Source organism: Triticum aestivum, chromosome 6B, assembly GCF_018294505.1.
Source record: "Triticum aestivum cultivar Chinese Spring chromosome 6B, IWGSC CS RefSeq v2.1, whole genome shotgun sequence".
In the NCBI taxonomy this organism is placed as follows: domain Eukaryota; kingdom Viridiplantae; phylum Streptophyta; class Magnoliopsida; order Poales; family Poaceae; genus Triticum; species Triticum aestivum.
Genome location: NC_057810.1, coordinates 163,805,680 through 163,825,774, shown reverse-complemented (window position 1 = coordinate 163,825,774; position 20,095 = coordinate 163,805,680). Strand labels below are relative to the sequence as shown.

The 20,095-nt window shown below is 47.3% G+C and overlaps 3 pseudogenes; all 3 read left to right on the top strand.

The window, feature by feature from the left end:
- Positions 1 to 1,022: 1,022 nt before the first annotated feature.
- On the top strand, positions 1,023 to 3,560 carry LOC123136358 (receptor-like protein 2; annotated as a pseudogene).
- A 5,297-nt stretch (positions 3,561 to 8,857) lies between these two features.
- On the top strand, positions 8,858 to 10,966 carry LOC123139027 (receptor-like protein 3; annotated as a pseudogene).
- A 4,165-nt stretch (positions 10,967 to 15,131) lies between these two features.
- LOC123139026 (receptor-like protein 2) overlaps positions 15,132 to 20,095 on the top strand; it is a 93,939-nt pseudogene continuing 88,975 nt past the window's right edge.

Genomic DNA, 20,095 nt, shown 5'->3' with positions numbered 1-20,095 from the left:
GCCAAGCCTTCCGTCCAGTTCCAAGCCAAGTTGTGTGCAGCGGCCTCCCTCTGTAGTATATGTAGTCCATCTCCTTCATGGGCTGGGCAGTGGTCGAGAGCCCAGCGAGGCCCAGGTTGCTGACATCCACAACATCATCTCAAAATAAAGCAAAACTGCACGAAATGGAAATGTGATTCTTAACTTAACACCAATCATTCAACTGAACTAATTAACAATCCGTGCAGCGCATCGCCAGCTGCTTCCGCTCTAAGGACCATATCCACACAAGCATCAAAAGATCAGAACCAAGTAATCAATGATTTTGCTACTCGCCTGCCATCATCTAAAGAAAATCTGCCACTCTCACGCGCTATCCAGTTTACTTTGAACTGCTTCCGAGTTCAGATGGCAACCACCAAATCCACAATAATAGTGCACAAGTGGAGCCAGGAGAATGGAAAAAAAACAGCAGCAAACGTAAACATCAGATGCCAGTGGGCAACTAAACACCTCAGGTCAAAGAAGACGGAAGAGACCACATATCCCCCACTTGGCATCGTTCACATATTGACAGATAAGTCAATGATTGCTCTTGACCGAAAGCGCCTTTCACAATAATGCTTCCCATGTACTACTATCAGTGTCAGAAATGATCTTACATTTTGGGACAGAGGGAGTACTATCTTGCTCATCAAATCTTTCGCAAGCCTTCAGCAACTGTTGTTGAATTCTTTCTCAACCTTTTTTCCCCAAAAAAACTGCTTCCTTTACCTGGATTCACGTATTTTCCTGTTAAGCAAAGAATGCATCAAGAAGTGATAATATTTATCAGTATTAGTAAGATTTATTTAGTGAAGGTGGTAACGGTAGATGTCTGCTCAAGTTTAATTGCGATATGCTGTTAAAATTCAACAATGATTGGGTCAAGGATGACCAGAAAAGATAATGTTTTAGCAGGCAGCCAATAGCCAAACGCTGAAACGGCAGTGTGAACTAAGAAGCTGCTGGTGAGCAGGTGTCAGATTTTGTTGACCCCGATTTCTTTCTTTCCCCTCATTCTCTTTCATGATTAGACCATTGATGCCTTACCCAACTAGAGCACAACTTGAGCATCTGGCTTCCACGCTAGTTTCCATACACGATGCGGCCACTCCATTTTCCATACACGATGTGCAGCAGAAAATTAACTTTCTTTGCCCTTGTGCTGCTGATCTCCTTGGCCTTTCCCACCAGTTCTTGCACAGAGAAGGAGAAGGAGTCCCTCCTGCACTTCCTCAGTGGTCTGTCGTCGGACGGTGGCCTCGCCGCGTCCTGGAAGCAGAACGGCGCAGACTGCTGCGAATGGGAAGGGGTCACCTGTGGCGAGGATGGGGCAGTCACAGATGTCTCATTGGCTTTGAAGGGCCTTGAGGGGCGCATAACACCATCCCTCGGCAACCTTGATGGCCTTCTGCGCCTCAACCTGTCCCACAATTCGCTGTCGGGTGGCCTGCCGCTGGAACTGGTGTCGTCCGATAGCATCATCGTCCTTGATGTCAGCTTCAACCGCCTCGGAGGAGACATGCAAGAGCTGCCATCTTCAACCCCATCACGACCTCTTCAGGTACTGAACATCTCAAGCAACTTGTTCACAGGACGGTTTCCATCATCCACCACCTGGGAGGTGATGGACAATCTGGTTGTGCTCAATGCCAGCAATAACAGTTTCACTGGGCAAATACCGGATAATTTCTGCAGCAGCTCGTCATTGTTAGCTGTAGTTGAGCTCTGTTACAACCAATTTACAGGCATCATCCCTCCTGGACTTGGTAACTGCTCCATGCTCAGAGTGCTCAAGGCTGGACACAACAACCTCCGCGGGACTCTCCCAACTGAACTCTTTGATGCTTCCTTACTGGAGTACCTCTCACTTCCTAGCAATGTTCTAGATGGAGTACTAGATGGTGCTCAGATAGTCAAGCTCAGCAATCTAGTTACACTAGACCTAGGAGGGAATAATTTCAGCGGCAAGATTCCGGATTCCATTGGTGAGCTCGAGAGACTAGAAGAGTTGCATTTGGACTACAACAACATATCAGGGGAGCTGCCATCAGCCCTGAGCAACTGCACAAATCTGGTAACAATTAACTTCAAGAGCAACAACCTCAGCGGAGAACTTAGCAAGGTCAACTTCTCCACCCTGCCTAGGCTCAAAACTCTAGATGTTCTGTACAACAACTTCAACGGCAGAGTTCCAGAAAGTTTGTATACCTGCAGCAATCTGACTGCACTGCGGCTATCTGGCAACAACTTACATGGGCAGCTCTCACCAAGAATAGGCAATCTAAAGCACCTCACCTTCCTTTCACTTGCTATAAACTCTTTCACAAACATCACAAATGCGCTTCACATTCTTCAGAGGTGCACCAACCTTAACACACTGCTTATGGGAAGCAGCTTCAGGGGCGAGTTAATGCCAGAGGATGACTTCATTGATGGTTTTGAGAATCTTCAGGTCCTCTCCTTAAATGATTGCTCGTTGTTAGGTAAAATACCTCTTTGGATATCGAAGCTAGCAAAATTAGAGATGTTGATATTATCTGAAAATCAACCACCGGATCAATTCCAGCCTGGATCGAAGACCTAAAGCACCTTTTCTATCTAGACATATCAAACAATAGCCTCACTGGAGAAATTCCAACAAACCTGCTGGATATGCAAATGTTGCAGTCAGAGAAGACTACAACCAGCTTAGATCCGAGGGTCTTCGAACTACCAGTTTATAAGGGTCCATCACTTCAGTACCGCATACCCATTGCTTTCGCCGAAGTGCTGGATCTAAGCGACAATAAATTAACTGGTGAGATCCCTGCCGGCCAGCTGAAATCCCTTCTTTCCCTCAATTTGAGCTTCAATGCCCTAACAGGACAGATCCCAATATCTGTATGCAATCTCACAAACCTGCACGTACTGGACTTCTCTAGCAACAATCTCATTGGTGCAATACCAGCTGCATTGAACAACCTGCACTTCCTTTCAGCATTCAACATTTCTTACAATGACCTAGAAGGTCCTATCCCATACGGAGGTCAGGTTTACACATTCCCAAATTCTAGCTTCGATGGGAATCCAAAGCTCTGTGGCTCTATGCTCACTCACAAATGTGATCCAGCTTCAACACGTCCGCCCACCACTATGGCAACCAAACAAACTGACTACAAGGCCGCCTTCGCGATTGCCTTCAGCGCGTTCTTTGGTGTAGGGGTGTTGTATGATCAGCTAGTCTTATCAAGGTTTTTGCGCTAGGACTGTCCACCTTCCAGATCGGTCTATCTCCGCTTCTTTGGGATCAGGCTGCTATTCGGTTTAGCAAAATGCCCATCGAACAAGCTTCCCGAGGTTCAAGTCATAACTAGAGTTACAAAAATATTCTAGCTTGAAGCGTGATTCCATTTCGTCGAGATTTACAAGTATGTAAAAATGTAAGGCTGTTAGCTGAAGCTTTCTGTACTTGTAACCCATCCCATATTGTTGGTGTTCCGTGTATTTTCTTCTTCTTTCAGGAAAAGTGGAAAACGAATTCTGTACTGAAACTTCAATTCTCACAGTTCACTTTGCTTCATGCGAAATCAGTATACTACTACACTAAACAAGATGAACTGGTGTAGTATGGTGCATACGACGAAGTCACTGTTATCACAGAACAGCATGTCAAAAATCCATCACAAAATCTTCTTAGAACAAGCACAATAGTACTACACTGAACAGATTTGGTAAGCAGCACATCTCAAAAAATAAACCGTCCGTGGCAGGTGTTTTTTTTAGGCCGTACCTCCGCACAGCGCGTCACCGGACTGCTGTCCTCCCGACGGCATCCGCCCGGCGGCGCGCGTTGCGAGCTCCACGATTCCCGGGCCGTTGCCTCGCCCTCGCCCTCGCGGGGAACTGCGGAGCAAGGCGACGGGACGTGCCTCTGGGTCCCGAGCCGATTTACTAGTACATGCCTAGCCCCCGGCCACCCGGCTCCGCAGCACGGACTCACCGAGCCGTCGCCCCGCCGGCCGCCGCATTGCCAAGCTGCTTGGAAGCTGGTACTTCCGTTTCGAGTTTCAGTGTTGAGTTGAGATAGGCCGATATATGGGCGTGCTAGGTCGCGAGAGCTATTTCTCGCTTAGTGCGAGAGTAGCTTCCGTCTCGCTGCAGGTTTTCTCCTGGCTATCGCATATGGGCCGGCCTGGTAAGGGTTTCAGGGACCGGTTCGGGCCTGTTTTCGAAGCTTCGCGTATTTTTTTTAACCTTTTTTCCCTCTGTGTGTTCTTTTGTAGGTTTTCGTCTGTTTTTTCTTTGGGTTTTCAGTTACTTTGTTCCTCATCAGTTTTCTTCAGGTTTTCCTTCTTTTTTTCCCTTTTTATGGAACACAGGTTTATTATTTTTTCACATGAATGTACATTTTTCGTATATATCATAAACATTTTCGTAATGCATGTTTAACATTTTTTATATGCAAGATCACATTTTTCCAAATATATCTTTTCATGTCTATTTTTCTCATAGACATGCACGTTTTTGTACACATCATATATATTCTTTTGCAAGTTTAAATTTCTCAAATATATGATTAACATTTTTACAAATATATGTGTTTGATGACTACCTTTTTTACATTTTTTTATACACGTTTAACATTTTTAAAACATATTTGAACATTTTTAAAATACATAGTTACCATTTAAAAAAATTGTGTTTCATGACTACTCTTTTTATACACATTGTATATTTTTCGTATATATCAAGATTTTTTTTCAAAATACATTTAACATTTTTTAAATATATGACTAACTTTTTTTTGGTACACGATTAACATTTTTGTATAGAACTAGAAAAACAATACTCCCCCAATCCATATTAATTGACACAGAAAGAGATTCCACACGTTCCTCTTGGGCTCGATCTGAAATCGATCCCGAAAGAGATTCAACATGTTCCTCTTGAGCTCGATTTGACATCGAGACGAAGGGTAGCAGATTTAGGGTCTGATCTGACATCGAGATGGAATATTCTCACGGTCATTCTGGCCCTGATCCGACATCATGTCCGAGGAGAGCGGCTACGGGATCCGACCTAAGGTCAATCCCGGTAGAGGTTTCTCACACTCTCCCAAAGTTTAATGTGACAACACGACTAGGGAAAACGGCTCCGGGACCCGATCTGACATCGATCCCGGGGAAGGCTTCTCACCCTCCTCCTTGGCTAGATCCGACATCAAGGCCAAGGGAAGCGGCCCGTGCCGCTCCTCGACCTAGCGTGAATCCAAGCCCGAGAAGATCAGTTCTCCGTGAAGATCCACATTGTACTCCATGCTAATGAATCTCATGATCCGACCTGGAGCAAAGGACTCGACCTGGACGAGGTGGCTAGCTGAGTTAGGGATGTGGTTGACGCCGCCGAAGACAAGCATATGGCCCGCCACAAGGTGCGTTGCTTTCGATCTAAGTGTTGATCTTGACTCTCATCGATCCGCGACGATCACCTAGCGAGACCTGTATTGGCCACCATTGACAGAGCTAAATCAAGAATATCTTAGGGTAAGCTAGGCATCTAGGAGCAATGGTAACAAAGACACAGGGTTTGCGCAGGTTCAGACTCTCCAAAGAGATAATACCCTATGTCCTCCTTGTGATTATTGCGTTGGAGTGCGTATAGAGGTAATCTACCATGAGATTGTATGATCTAACTTGTCTATTATGAGCATGGCCCCTTAGTTTATATAGGTACCGGAGGGTCCTAGGGTACAAGATCCTAGTCAGCTACGTATGGGGAGGCATGGTCCTCCACAAATCAGCGTCTTGGAGCATACGTGAAGCCTTCTGGATCTTCCTTATAATCATCATACGCGACCGACAAGGAGTCCTCAGCCCAGCCCACCAGGCTGGGAGGCGACATGGTGAGAGGCCCCTTAGTGGGACACCATCACCTCCTCCTCGACACGTTTTGGGTACACACGGTGGAGATCCACCATGTGCACCTCGTCGGCTTGCTCCGCCTCAAGGTGCTCGCTAGCCTCCCGATCTTTCTGTATTGGCCACCCGCTGGTCAACAAGCATCAACTGCGGCAAGCTGTCGGGGAAGTTACCCCGGGCGTTGGCGTCATGGAGATGCATCGACATTAGGTCATATCCTCGTGCCGCCTGCATCACTGAGTGGCAAGATCCCGTCCAAATCTTCTCATGTGTTTCACAGTTGGTGATCTCCAGTCCCCCACCGATGCTGCCGCACGCCGATATGTTTCATCTGCGGTGACGACGACGATGGGAGGTAGGGGAAGCGGGAACCACCGTCGCGGGAGGAGGAAGCGTCACCGCGGCCACGGGCTCGGGACTGCGCGGATCCGCTGATCCACGCTTCTAATCAGTGGCGGGGAGTGAAGGAGGCTAGATCCAGCCATTTTTTACGGCGGGGGCTTGGGTTGCGGTGGAATGGAAGAGGAGGAGAGGTTGGATGAGGAGAAATTTTACTCCACGGGTGGGCGACCAGGTATATTTAAGGGTCACGGATGCCAAGGAGTAAAATATATCCTCCATACCAGTTATAAGGGTTCGGTTAGGTGCACTTTAGAGGAGAAAACGTGAATTTATCCTCGTCTAACGGATTATAAGGATTGGTTGGAGATGCTCTAAGCCATGATTTTTGTTGTTGAGGACCGAGGGAGCCATCTAGGTCCATGTTTATGATTATCACAATAAGTTTCCCAAATTGTGATCCATCTGAAGAAGGCCCCCGACTCCCGTGACGCTCCCCCGCGGGGCGCCCCGGGAGCAAACCCTAGCCGCTGGAGTAGCTACAATCCCGCCCCTGCTCCCCCTCGCCGCCGCCGGAAGGCGCCGCCGGGCAAAGCCCGCACGGCGTAGGCGGCGGCGGGGCCTCCTTCTTCCTCCAGCTGTTCTGAGCGGCGCGGGGCAACTCGACCAGTGGAGGTGCGGGGCGGTACGGTAGCCCGGAGGTTCATGGCGCGGCGGTGCACGCGTGGCCGGTGCCTGCGTCTGGGCGGCGCTGCAGGCGGCGCATCCGGCCCGGGCGTGCTGACCCTCATAGGCTGCTGCGACTGGGTGCTCGCGGGTCTGGATCGGCCGGTGGCGCGGCGGCCGGATCTGGCGAGGAGGTGAGGCGTGGGGGCCTCCGGAGTGCGCACGGTGGGGGATGGCCCTGCTGAGGGCGCGGTGTGCTCGTGGTTGTACTGCAGCAGAGGAGAAGGGTCAGGCAGGAGCGGGTTCGACGGCGCGGAGGCTGTAGGCGGCTCTGTGCGCCAGCGGCCGTGGGCTCCAAGGGGCCGGTGAGTGGCAGATCGGGCCCCGACGTCTAGTTCTGCGGGTGGCTGCGATGACCGTCGGGCGCATGGGGCTGGCGGTTATCCGGCGTGGACCGGTGGCAACGATGGAGATTTGGGCCCCGATGTCCAGATCTGAAGGTGGTCGCGCCGGACGTTGGGCGCGCGAGGCCAGCGGCCGCCGGGCGCGCTACTGCGTTGGTGGTCTGGCTGAGCTTGGTGGTTGGCAATGCAGCGCCGGGTGAAGACCTTGCTGCTAGTCTTGGGCTGGGGCAGGCGACGGCGACGCCTGCGGGCGCCGCTTCCTTAGAAGGCGTTGCTGAGGCGTTTCTGCTCGCTCCACTATGCAAGAATGCTCGGGGGAAACCCTTGATCATCAAGGATCAGGCGATGATGGCGACGTGTGTTGCACCTCTTGGGGCATCGTTCCAGAAGCTTCTTGCCTGCCAGAGGGACTAGTGATAGGTGGGGGATGCCGTTCGTGCTACTTGGTCGTGTCCGTCAGTTAGGCTTCTGTGGCAACGATGACGGCGGTGAGCATTGTCGGAGGTGTGGCATTGGTTGTGGTAGTCGGCTCTTCTTCGGCGTGTCTACAAGATTACCTCGGCTACTTGTTGCTGTGAAGTCGAAGCTACGGTCTGGGCCCTGTTGGCGTACGATGACGGGCGACATGTGGTCTGTTCGGCGATCTTCTCTGACGCCAGCCTTGCCTAATTCTCCATTGTTTCTTTGCCGGAGTCGGAGCTGCGTCGTCCTGTTGTGGGTGGATGGCGATCCGCCGTGTGAGTGTGGTGTTGTCTTGCAACCAATAGGGTTGCGGTTTTCCTTTTTCTTTGATCTTCGGATCCTCCTTATGTTGTTTTTCCGCTGCTTTCTGCTAAATCTAATTAAAGCCAACAATTTGCTGGATCTTTCATAAAAAAAGTTTCCCAAATTGTAAGTGCCACACGTGTGGCACGAAGTAACACCGCACTGACGATTTTACAAGTAGATTGCCATCCCCCCCCCCCCCCCCCCCAATTATCAGGGTCCGTAGTTTTTGCATATAAAAGGTAAATGAAGTAAAATCAATTATATATTCTCAACTTCTGTATCCGAAGCCATGAAAAATAAAAAGGAGTGACAAGTCCTAGAAAGAGAATGGTAAAAGTAAAAGCTGAATGCCAGAAGAGTCTGAATCAACGACAAGAAATCTATAGCATCCACAGGAAAACAACCAACAAACGATCGGGTCTTGGTCTTCTTGAGCCAAGTGGATAACCACATACGAGTACTACTCAACTATTCACCTAAAAAATGAAGCAAAGCTAGGAGTATTCTGTATTCAACTATGCTGAATCCCGTTCTAGACAAGCATCACAACTACTGATAGGTGCCACGGCCACGCGGTTTATTTGAACCCCAGCTCGGAACCCAGAGCCCCAGATGGGAACTCACGCTCTTCCTCCGTTGGACCGTTGCTGCACTACCCAGCCAGGGCACGATTTAACACCATCAGTTTCCATGCTAGTTTCACCAGCAAACACTGTTCCATCCCCCCTACATGAAACACACCAAAAAGGAAAATCACCAATGGCTTCCCTTGGCCTTGCTTTTGTCCTGCTCCTCTCTCTGGTGTCCCCCACCAGCTCCTGCACACAGCAGGAGAAGAGCTGCCTTCTCCGGTTCCTCGCCGGGCTCTCGCAGGACGGTGGCCTCGCGACGTCGTGGCGGGACGGCGAGGATTGCTGCAGGTGGGAGGGGGTCACCTGCAGCACAAACAGGGTGGTCACCGGTGTTTCGTTGGCTTCTAAGAGCCTCGAGGGGAACATCTCAGAGTCCCTCGGTAGCCTCAACGGCCTGAAGCTCCTTGACCTCTCGCACAACTCGCTGTCCGGTGGCCTGCCGCGGGGATTGGTGTCTTCTCCCAGCATCGTTGTTCTAGATGTCAGCTTCAACCGCCTCAGTGGAGCGCTGCACGAGCTGCCATCATCGACCCCTCCCCGGCCTCTGCAGGTACTAAACATATCGAGTAACTTGTTCACTGGGGTGTTCCCATCCACCATATAAAAATCAATGGAGAATCTTATCGTGCTTAATGGCAGCAATAATAGCTTCACTGGGCAGATACCAACTCATTTCTGCAACGGTTTACCATCTTTCGCTGTGCTTGATCTGAGTTACAACAAACTCAGTGGTACCATCCCCCGAGGACTTGGTGATTGCTCTGTTCTGAGAGTGCTCAATGCTGGCTACAATAACCTCAGTGGAACCCTCCCAGATGAACTCTTCCGTGCTACCTCGTTGGAGCACCTGTCTTTCCGTAACAATGAGTTACATGGAGTACTGGACGGTGCACACATAATCAACCTCGGATATCTCGTGACCCTGAATCTTGGAAGGAATAACTTCAGTGGCAAGATTCCAGATTCTATAGGTCATCTCAAGAGAATGGAGGAGTTCTATTTTGACCGCAACGACATGTCAGGGGACCTACCATCAGCTCTAAGTAACTGCACAAATCTTATAACAGTCGACTTCAAGAGCAACAAATTCAGTGGAGAACTTAACAAGGTTGATTTCTCCAACTTTCCCAATCTGACAACTCTAGATCTTCTGTACAACAACTTCACTGGCACAATTCCAGAAAGTATATACTCTTGCAGCAAACTCATTGCCCTGCGGCTATCTGCAAACAACTTGCATGGACAGCTGTCGCCAAAAGTAGGCGATTTGAAGCACCTCGCCTTCCTTTCACTTGCTTTCAACTCATTCGAAAATATCACAAGTGCACTTCACATTCTACAGAACTGCAGGCAGCTTACCATCCTGCTTATCGGGGATAACTTCATGGCAGAGCTCATGCCTGAGGATGACATAATTGATGGCTTTCAGAATCTTCAGGTCCTGGATATAGGAGGTTGTCAGTTGTTAGGTAGTATGCCATTTTGGATATCGAAGCTACCAAACTTACAAATATTAAACTTAGCTAACAATCAACTCACTGGATCAATACCAGCCTGGATCAAAACCCTAAGCAACCTGTTCTATCTGGACATATCAAACAACAGCCTCACAGAAGGAATTCCAACAACACTGATGGATATGCCAATGCTGAAGTCAGAGAAGACTAAAGCCCATTTAGATCCAAGGGTGTTCAAACTAACTATTTATACTGCTCTATCACGACAATACCGCCGATTGAATGCTTTCCCTAAAGTGCTGGATTTAAGCAACAATAAATTCACTGGTGAGATCCCTTGGGAGATCGGTCAGCTGAAATCCCTCCATTCTCTCAATTTGAGTTCGAATGACTTGACGGGACAGCTCCCACAGTCAATATGCAATCTCACAAGTCTTCTGGCACTAGACTTGTCCAATAACAATCTCATGGGCCCAATCCCATCTGGTCTGAACAGCCTGCACTCCCTTTCGGCGTTCAATATTTCCAAGAACGACCTAGAAGGTCCTATTCCATCAGGAGGCCAGTTTAACACATTTGAGACTTCGAGCTTTGATGGGAATGCAAAGCTCTGTGGTTCAATGCTCATTCAAAAGTGTGATTCAACAGAAGCACCTCCAGCCACCACTATGTCAAAACAAAGAACGGGCTATAAGGTTGCCTTCATGATTGCTTTCAGTGCATTCTTCGTCATAGGGATGTTGTATGATCAGGTCGTCTTATCAAGATATTTTGGCTAGTACTACTCCAGATTACATATGTGAAGTGTCAACTCTGCTCAGAGTAGGTTGCTATCCATGTTTAGCAGTCCACCAAAGAAGCTTCTCCTCTAGGTGCGAGTCATAATTAGATCTCTGGAAATATTATAGGGTGAAGAGTGACTCCATTTGTTGGAGATGTAAAATTCTGTAACAATGTAAGAAGATTCGAACAAGTGAAGTATTCTAAATGTATCGAGAACTCAATCTTGTAGGTACTCTATACAACCTTTCACAGGAAAACAAAATCTGTACCCTATGCTAAGCCCTCTGCACTGGTGCTCAGGCAACTTTGCTGCTTATCGGAGATGGCGGCGGCTATAAGCTTCAGCGACCCGGTGGTAGACACCGTGACTTGGCGTTGGATAGCTGATGGAAACTACACTGCCAAGTCGGCGTACCTATGCCAGTTTGAAGGTGCTCTGCAATCCGACGACAAGGCGCTCATCTGGTCCGCCAAAGCGGCACCTCGAGCCAAGACGTTCCTCTGGCTTGCTGCTCGCGGACGATGTCTAACGGCTGACAATCTGGCTATCCGGGGCATACCACATAACCCGGTCTGCTCACTCTGCTGCGCTGCACCAGAGACTGCCAACCATCTGCTCGTGGACTGCAGCTTCACCAAACAATTGTGGACGGTGGCTATCAATAAGCTAGCAGCCCAACCTGACGACAGCGGTGAGCTCGAGCGATCAATGCTTATCTCTGAAGACCAACTGGATGACACAGCTCCAGTCGCTCCTGATGGATGAGAAAAAAGTTTGGAAGGCAGCCATCTGCTTGGTCTCCTGGATGATATGGAAAGAACGCAACAACCGTGTTTTCACTGGCGACAGGTGCTGCGTTCCACAACTCATGGGACATATTATGGATGAAGCGCGATGCTGCTCGGCTGCCGGGCTTACCCTGGTTGACAGATTTTTTGAGCCTCCTTGAGTGCTGCTGGCTGTGTTTTTTTCTGGATGCCAGCTCCAGGCTTTTCACCTAGTCTCTAACTCTAAAGTCTTTGTATTTGTTCCTCTCCTAATTAATCAATGAAATACGGCTCTAGGGCCGTCTTTTCGTAAAAAAAAAAAACTGTACCCTAAACTTTGATTTCATATTTGCTTTATGTGTTATGGAAAAAAGGCACAGTTGAATCATGCTAAATTTTCAGGTAAGTTAGTGGCAAAAACTACGGTAAGTATGGATGAAGCGCGATGCTGGTCGGCTGCCGGGCTTACCCTGGTTGACAGATTTTTTGAGCCTCCTTGAGTGCTGCTGGCTGTGTTTTTTTCTGGATGCCAGCTCCAGTCTTTTCACCTAGTCTCTAACTCTAAAGTCTTTGTATTTGTTCCTCTCCTAATTAATCAATGAAATACGGCTCTAGGGCCGTCTTTTCGTAAAAAAAAAACTGTACCCTAAACTTTGATTTCATATTTGCTTTATGTGTTATGGAAAAAAGGCACAGTTGAATCATGCTAAATTTTCAGGTAAGTTAGTGACAAAAACTACGGTAAGTATGGATGAAGCGCGATGCTGCTCGGCTGCGGGGCTTACCCTGGTTGACAGATTTTTTGAGCCTCCTTGAGTGCTGCTGGCTGTGTTTTTTTCTGGATGCTTGCTCCAGGCTTTTCACCTAGTCTCTAACTCTAAAGTCTTTGTATTTGTTCCTCTCCTAATTAATCAATGAAATACGGCTCTAGGGCCGTCTTTTCGTAAAAAAAAAAACTGTACCCTAAACTTTGATTTCATATTTGCTTTATGTGTTATGGAAAAAAGGCACAGTTGAATCATGCTAAATTTTCAGGTAAGTTAATGACAAAAACTACGGTAAGTATGGATGAAGCGCGATGCTGGTCGGCTGCCGGGCTTACCCTGGTTGACAGATTTTTTGAGCCTCCTTGAGTGCTGCTGGCTGTGTTTTTTTCTGGATGCCAGCTCCAGGCTTTTCACCTAGTCTCTAACTCTAAAGTCTTTGTATTTGTTCCTCTCCTAATTAATCAATGAAATACGGCTCTAGGGCCGTCTTTTCGTAAAAAAAAAACTGTACCCTAAACTTTGATTTCATATTTGTTTTATGTGTTATGGAAAAAAGGCACAGTTGAATCTTGTTAAATTTTCAGGTAAGTTAGTGACAAAAACTACGGTAAGTACTACCAGGCACTGCCAATGCATGTGCTACAGAAGAGCAACTGAGCGGAGTTTGTACCTACTACCTAGGGTATCAAAAAAATCTAAAACAGGAGACGCTACCTACTACAAAAACTATGACAACAGAGCAGTTTTTCTAAGTTGTGTATCCCAAAGTTTCGAGTGAGTACGACGATAATCAGTAAGCTAGCGGCCCGAAGCTTATTTTCATGTGATTCACCTGGAAGAGCGTGTCATCAAACTGATGCCCTAGCTTCCATTATCCGTTCGCCGGCAACATAGGAGCTGCCCCTGCGCTTGGTCGACGCGAATTGCTGCCTCGCTGTCGAGATGAAACTTCAGTAGTTTTTTTTTGAAACCGAGGCAAAAGATTTGCCTCATATATTAATTAAGCAGAGAAGAGGTTTTGTTACAATAGGCACCCTTACACGACATGAGTGATTACTCGCGCAAAATAATGGCCCCTAATTTCTTTGCCCCGGCGGTGACCCAAAGCTTTGCCTCATTGGCAATGGAAGCTAGTAAAATAGGCGGTGGAGCACACTTATGCCGGAAGACCCGTGCATTCCTTTCGTTCCAGACGGTCCACGACACGAGCATAGTCATCGAGGCCATCGCCTTTCTGTCGGGTACTCCTGTGCCGGTCAAATTTTCCCACCAACTCTTGACTGAAGCCTCCAAATGCCATGAAGAGGTGTCCAAATGCGTAAGCTGAAATTTCTCAATGACCATCTTCCAAAGGCGGATGGTGTAACAACACTTGAAAAAAAGATGAGGACCACTCTCTTGCTCCCTTTTGCAAAGAGGGCAAAGACCACAGTTCGGCCAACCCCGCTTGGCTAGCCTATCCGCCGTCCAGATTCTATCTTGGGTTGCCAACCAAGCGAAGAACTTTGCCTTTGGAGGCGCCCAAGCCTTCCAAATCATGTGCTCCATGGGGGAGAGAACTAGCCAGTAGTGGAGAACAGGTCAAGCGATGCGCCACTTGGAACCAATCCCTGGGTGGACAGCGGCCACCGGTGCGGCAAGCCGTCGCGCGGGGCGATTGGAGATGGGAACGTGGCTAAATCAACGCAGCATCAACGTGTTGAAAATACATGCTTGATCCCAAATACAACGCCAGGCACTGTACCTGATAAGTACAGTAACATGTACTGATGTACAGATCCTGCACCAGACATCAGAATAAAGAGAGGTCAGTGATACACACTATATATACTAACCAGAGAGAAAAAATGCAATGCCAACTCTGCAGTTTCTGAAAGCCTTCTGTTTATTTTTTCGAGATCAGAAGAGGAAAATTATTAACCACATGTATGCTGGTGACCTGTTCCCTCTTCCATCCCGTCCAATAAGAAACAAGATTGCATTTCTTCCAGCCCTCCACCTGTGTTTGTCTCCACACTAACTGAGATACCGACGATTGCTCTCGATCGCAAGTGCCTTAAAAAAAATGATCTCCCCGTGTACTATCTTGCCGGCTGAATCCTTTTCAAAACACACATTTTCCTGTTCACCAAAAGGCAAAGGATGTGCGTCAAGAAGTAATTTTTGGTCAAATGCTAGTGAGAAGAGGTTAGATTTGTTTAGTGAAGCCGGTAAGAAAATAATGTCAGGTCAAGTATACTAAGGCATGCTTTAATAATTCAGTAAGGACTAAGGACTGAGTCAAGGAGACTACACAATCTACATAGCAATTTTTTGTAAGGACGGTGAAAATTGGCCAACCAATATGAAACAGGTAAACATCAGTGTGGACTAGTAAGCTGCCTGTGGGCTGGGGACAATTGTGTAAAACCCAATTTTCTTGACCCAAATTTCTTTGTGGCGACTACGACTACAAGGGATGGACGAAATGGGAGCAAGATCTGCTTCGTTATTTCCCATCATGCTCTTTGATAATTAGACCTCCAATGATGCTTTATATAGTCAGGAAATAACATAAGCTCTCCCAAGCATATTCAACCAAAGAACCATGAAGACACTTCAGTTTCCCAACAAAACATACAGCAAGATGCCTTCCTTTGGCCTTGCTCTTGTGCTGCTGGTTTGCTTGGTCTCTCCTACAAGTTCCTGCACGGAGCAGGAGAAGAACCACCTTCTCCAGTTCCTTGCCGAGCTCTGGCAAGATGGTGACCTCGCTGCATCATGGCGGAATGGCACGGATTGCTGCAAGTGGGAAGGGATCATCTGCAGGCAAGATAGGACAGTCAATGCTGTCTTGCTGCCCTCAAAGGGCCTTGTGGGGCACATCTCACAGTCCCTTGGGACCCTCATAGGGCTGCAGTACCTTGACCTCTCTCACAACACGTTGTTTCGTGGTCTGCCGCTGGAATTGATGTCGTCCAGCAGCATCACAATCCTTGATGTCAGCTTTAACCAGCTCAATGGAAAACTCCACGAGTTGCCATCTTCAACCCCTGGCAGGCCTCTGCAGGTACTAAACATCTCAAGCAACTTATTTGCAGGACATTTTCCATCCACCACATGGAAAGCAATGGGGAATATGATCGCACTCAATGCCAGCAATAACAGCTTTACTGGGCAGGTACCAACTCAATTATGTAACAGCTCACCATCCCTCAATGTACTTGATCTGTGTTTCAACAAATTCAGTGGCAGCATTCCCCCAGGACTTGGTGATTGCAACGCGCTGAGAGAGCTTAGAGCCGGCTACAACAACCTCAGTGGAACACTCCCAGATGAACTCTTCAATGCTACCTCGTTGGAATATCTGTCTTTTCTTAACAATAATTTACATGGAGCTCTTGAAGATGTACGCATAATCAACCTCAGAAATCTCGTAACCCTTGATCTTGGAGGAAACAAATTCAGTGGCGGGATTCCAGATTCTATAGGCCAGCTCAAGAAACTGGAGGAGTTCCATTTTGAAAACAACAAAATGTCAGGGGAGCTGCCATCAGCTCTGAGCAACTGCACGAATCTCAAAACAATTGACCTCAAGGCAAACAAATTCAGTGGAGAGCTCACCAAGGTCAATTTCTCCAACCTGCCCAATCTAAGAACATTAGATGTTTACTTGAACAACTTCAGCGGCACAGTTCCAGAAAGCATTTACTCTTGCAGCAATCTGATTGCACTGTGACTAGCTGGCAACAAGTTACATGGGCAGCTTTCACCACAAATAAGCAACCTGAAATACCTCACCTTCATGTCACTTGCCAACAATTCTTTTCAAGACATCACAAATGCACTTCACATCCTTAAGAGATGCAGGAACCTTACAACCGTGCTAATCGGGCTCAACTTCAGGGGAGAGATCATGCAAGAGGATAATAGAATTGATGGTTTTGAGAATCTACAGGTTTTGAGTATCGCAGGATGTGAATTTTTTGGAAAAATACCTAACTGGATATCGAAGCTACCAAATTTACAAATATTAAAATTATCTAACAATCAACTCACTGGATCAATACCAGCCTGGATCAAAACCCTAAGCAACCTGTTCTATCTGGACATATCAAACAACAACCTCACAGAGGGAATTCCAACAGCACTGATGGATATGCCAATGCTGAAGTCAGAGAAGACTAAAGCCCATTTAGATCCAAGGGTGTTCAAACTAACTATTTATACTGCTCTATCACGACAATACCGCCGACTCAATGCTTTCCCTAAAGTGCTGGATTTAAGCAACAATAAATTCACTGGTGAGATCCCTAGGGAGATCGGTCAGCTGAAATCCCTCCTTTCTCTGAATTTGAGTTCGAATGACTTGACGGGACAGCTCCCACAATCAATATGTAATCTCACAAGTCTTCTGGCACTAGACTTGTCCAATAACAATCTCATGGGCCCAATCCCATCTGGACTGAACAGCCTGCACTCCCTTCCGGCGTTCAATATTTCTAACAATGACCTAGAAGGTCCTATTCCATCTGGAGGCCAGTTTAACACATTTGAGACTTCGAGCTTTGACGGGAATGCAAAGCTCTGTGGTTCTATTCTCATTCACAAATGTGGGTCAACAGAAACCCCTCCAGCCACCATTTTGTCAACACAACAAACTAGTTATAAGGTCACCTTCATGATTGGTTTCAGTGCATTCTTTGTCATAGGGGTGTTGTATGATCAGGTAGTCTTATCAAGATATTTTGGCTAAGTACCACTCGAGTTTACATACTATCTGTCATGTCAACTTCGTTCAGATTAGGTTGCCCTTCGTGTTTAGCAACATTGTCCAGCAAAGAAGCTTCTCCTCTAGATGTGAGTCATAATTAGGTTTCTGGAAAAATAATATAGGGTGAAAAGTGACTCCATCAGTTGGAGGTGTAAAGTTATGTAACGATGTAAGAAGACTCAAACAAGTATTCCAAATGTGTCGAGGGCTCAATCTTGTTGGTACTCCATAAAATTTTCTCAGAAAGAAAAACTGCACCCTAACTTTGATTTCGTATTTGCTTTACTTTACTTAATAACAGGAAAAAATCCATGTTAAATCTAAATTTTCAGGTGTGTGAGTGAGCAAACAAGATTAACTGATGAAATATAATCCATGAGTATTACCAGGAAGGTAAGGCACTAGCCAGAATGCATGTAGTACAGAACATCAACTGACCGGAATTTGTAACTAGGGTATCAAAAAATCTCAAACATAAGGCGCTTGCTACTGCAACAATTGAGGAAACATGTAATACAGAACATCAACTGACCGGAATCTTTTCCAGGAAGATTGTTTCCGTACGATTCACCTCGGAAGAAGGGCGTCGACGGACTGCTGATCTAGCCCCCGGCATCCGTTCGCCGGCGACCTTGCAGCCGCCGCTGCGCCGGGTCGGCGCGAGTCTCTGCCCCACCTTCGTGGGGAAACATCGGGAGCGGAGCACAGTTAAAGAGATGCGCTACTCGGGACCAACCCCTAGCTGTACTGCCGGCGAGCCGCCGGCGCACCAGGTCGCCACTGGGGAAGTGTCTCCTTTCCCCCCTGAGAACAGAGGAACTTTTTTTCAGACAAGAGAACAGGGGAAGGGACAGACTCGGCTGAGGGAGCGCGAGACTAGGCCGGCCCAGCTTGCGGTAGGTCACAGCCTCATTTTTTTCTCACGTTTTTTGCTTTCCTTTTTTATTTTTTATTTGCGAGAAAACTTCTGATCCGTAGGCCACCAGGGGTGAGTACCATGACAGTACAATGAACACCAGAACAATAAAAATTACATCAGATCTGTATACCACCTAGCGACAATTACAAACACTGAAACGAGCAGAAAAGTATGTCGTCGTCATCACCCCTCCTGCAAAAAAGCATGTCATCATCATAACCCCTCCTTCGCTGGAGTGAGGCAAACCTTGTTGTATAAATGTTGAGAAGTCATCATACTAAAACCTCATAGTATCAATGCACTAGAATAATGAAATCACTAGTTAAGGAGTACTCGTTGCGAAGATCATTTTCAATTTTCCAAGTTGCGACAAGTGGCGCGATGCATGTGCGTCACTTGTCGCAACCTGGGAGTTTTCCCTTTTTTTCGTAGATTCGTTTATTCAAAATGTTTTATCTCTTAAACCGTGCGTCCAAATCTTGAACCGCTTTCGCCGTTGGATTCCTCGCGTCGAGATCTTCAAAACTATGTTGACAGGTTTTGACGAACTTTTTTTTCACGAAAAAACCGAACCGGGAGCACGGATTTTTCCCTTTGCGAAAGAGGCACGCCCGTGCCTCTTACGAAATCACAATTGTGCCTCTCGCGGAAGAAAAAAACAGAAAACGTGTTTTTTCGTTTCCAAGGAGGCACGGCCGTGACTCTCGTGAAAGCACAACCGTGCCTCTTGCGGAAGCAAAACCGTGCCTCTCGCAAAAGAAAAAAAAAAGAAAATGCGTTTTTTCCGTTTCCAAGAGACACGGCCGTGACTCTCGCGAAAGCACAACTGTGTCTCTCGTGGAAGCAAAACCATGCCTCTCGCAAAAGAAAAAAACCAGAAAATATATATTTTTTCGTTTCCAAGAGGCACGGTCGTGCCTCTCGCAAAAGCACAGTCGTGCCTCTCGCAGAAACAAAACTGTGACTCTAGCGAAAGGAAAAAGAAAAAAGAAAATGCGCTTTTTTGCGCAAATTTTTTTTGAAAATTGTTTTTTGGTCGAAAAGCTAGGGAAGTCCGGTGGAAAACCAAAACATCAAAAAAAAAACGTTTAAAAAGCTGAAAACACGTGCGGAAAAACTAAAAAAAGAAATCCAGAGGGAGCGCCCAGAGCGCGACACGTGGCAAATCGCTGAGAGCGCGCCAAGTGGCGCTGATCGTTGCGACGCTTCCGAAGAAGCGCTCGTTAATTAGTTGCTCCCCTAGAATAACAACCACCACCAATGAAGACAAGCATAGATCGAAAGTATTCAACCTGAAGACACACTGGCGTAGAAGAACAAAGATCGGATCCAACAAAGACAACCATCGGCCAAAGACATGTCTCCACACACCCTCCGATGATGCTAGAAACATCACTAGGATGGGGGCTGGGCAAGGAAAATCTTATTTCATTTTTAGGAAGCCACCGTTGTCTCGTCTTCCTAAGCAAGACATAAAACCTTAGCAAAACTCAAAGAAACAAATAAAAACAGAGAAGCTTACTAGTAGCGAAGGTCAAAACGACGCGCCACTACTATCTACCAGTAGTGCGGTGTGCACAAGCTCGCTACTACTCTATAAATAGCAGTAGCGCGACCCAAGTAAAAAACGCTACTACTATAACTGCCATACTGTTGCCGGCAGGTTAGGTATAGTAGTAGCGATGGTCTCCAGCCAACGCTACTGCTATTAGTCTTAGCAATAGCGCTCTTCCTGGCCCCGTGCTACTGCTATGGGTGCCTTATCCGCAAATCTCTCCCCCCCCCCCCCCCCGCGCCCGACCATCTTTTTCCTCCCCTCACTCCTCGCTACCTCACTTTGCCTCCGCCGCCGCCGTGTTGCCATCGCCACCGCATTGCCGTCGTTGTCCTTCCTCCTCCTTCCTCGGTATGCCCTCCT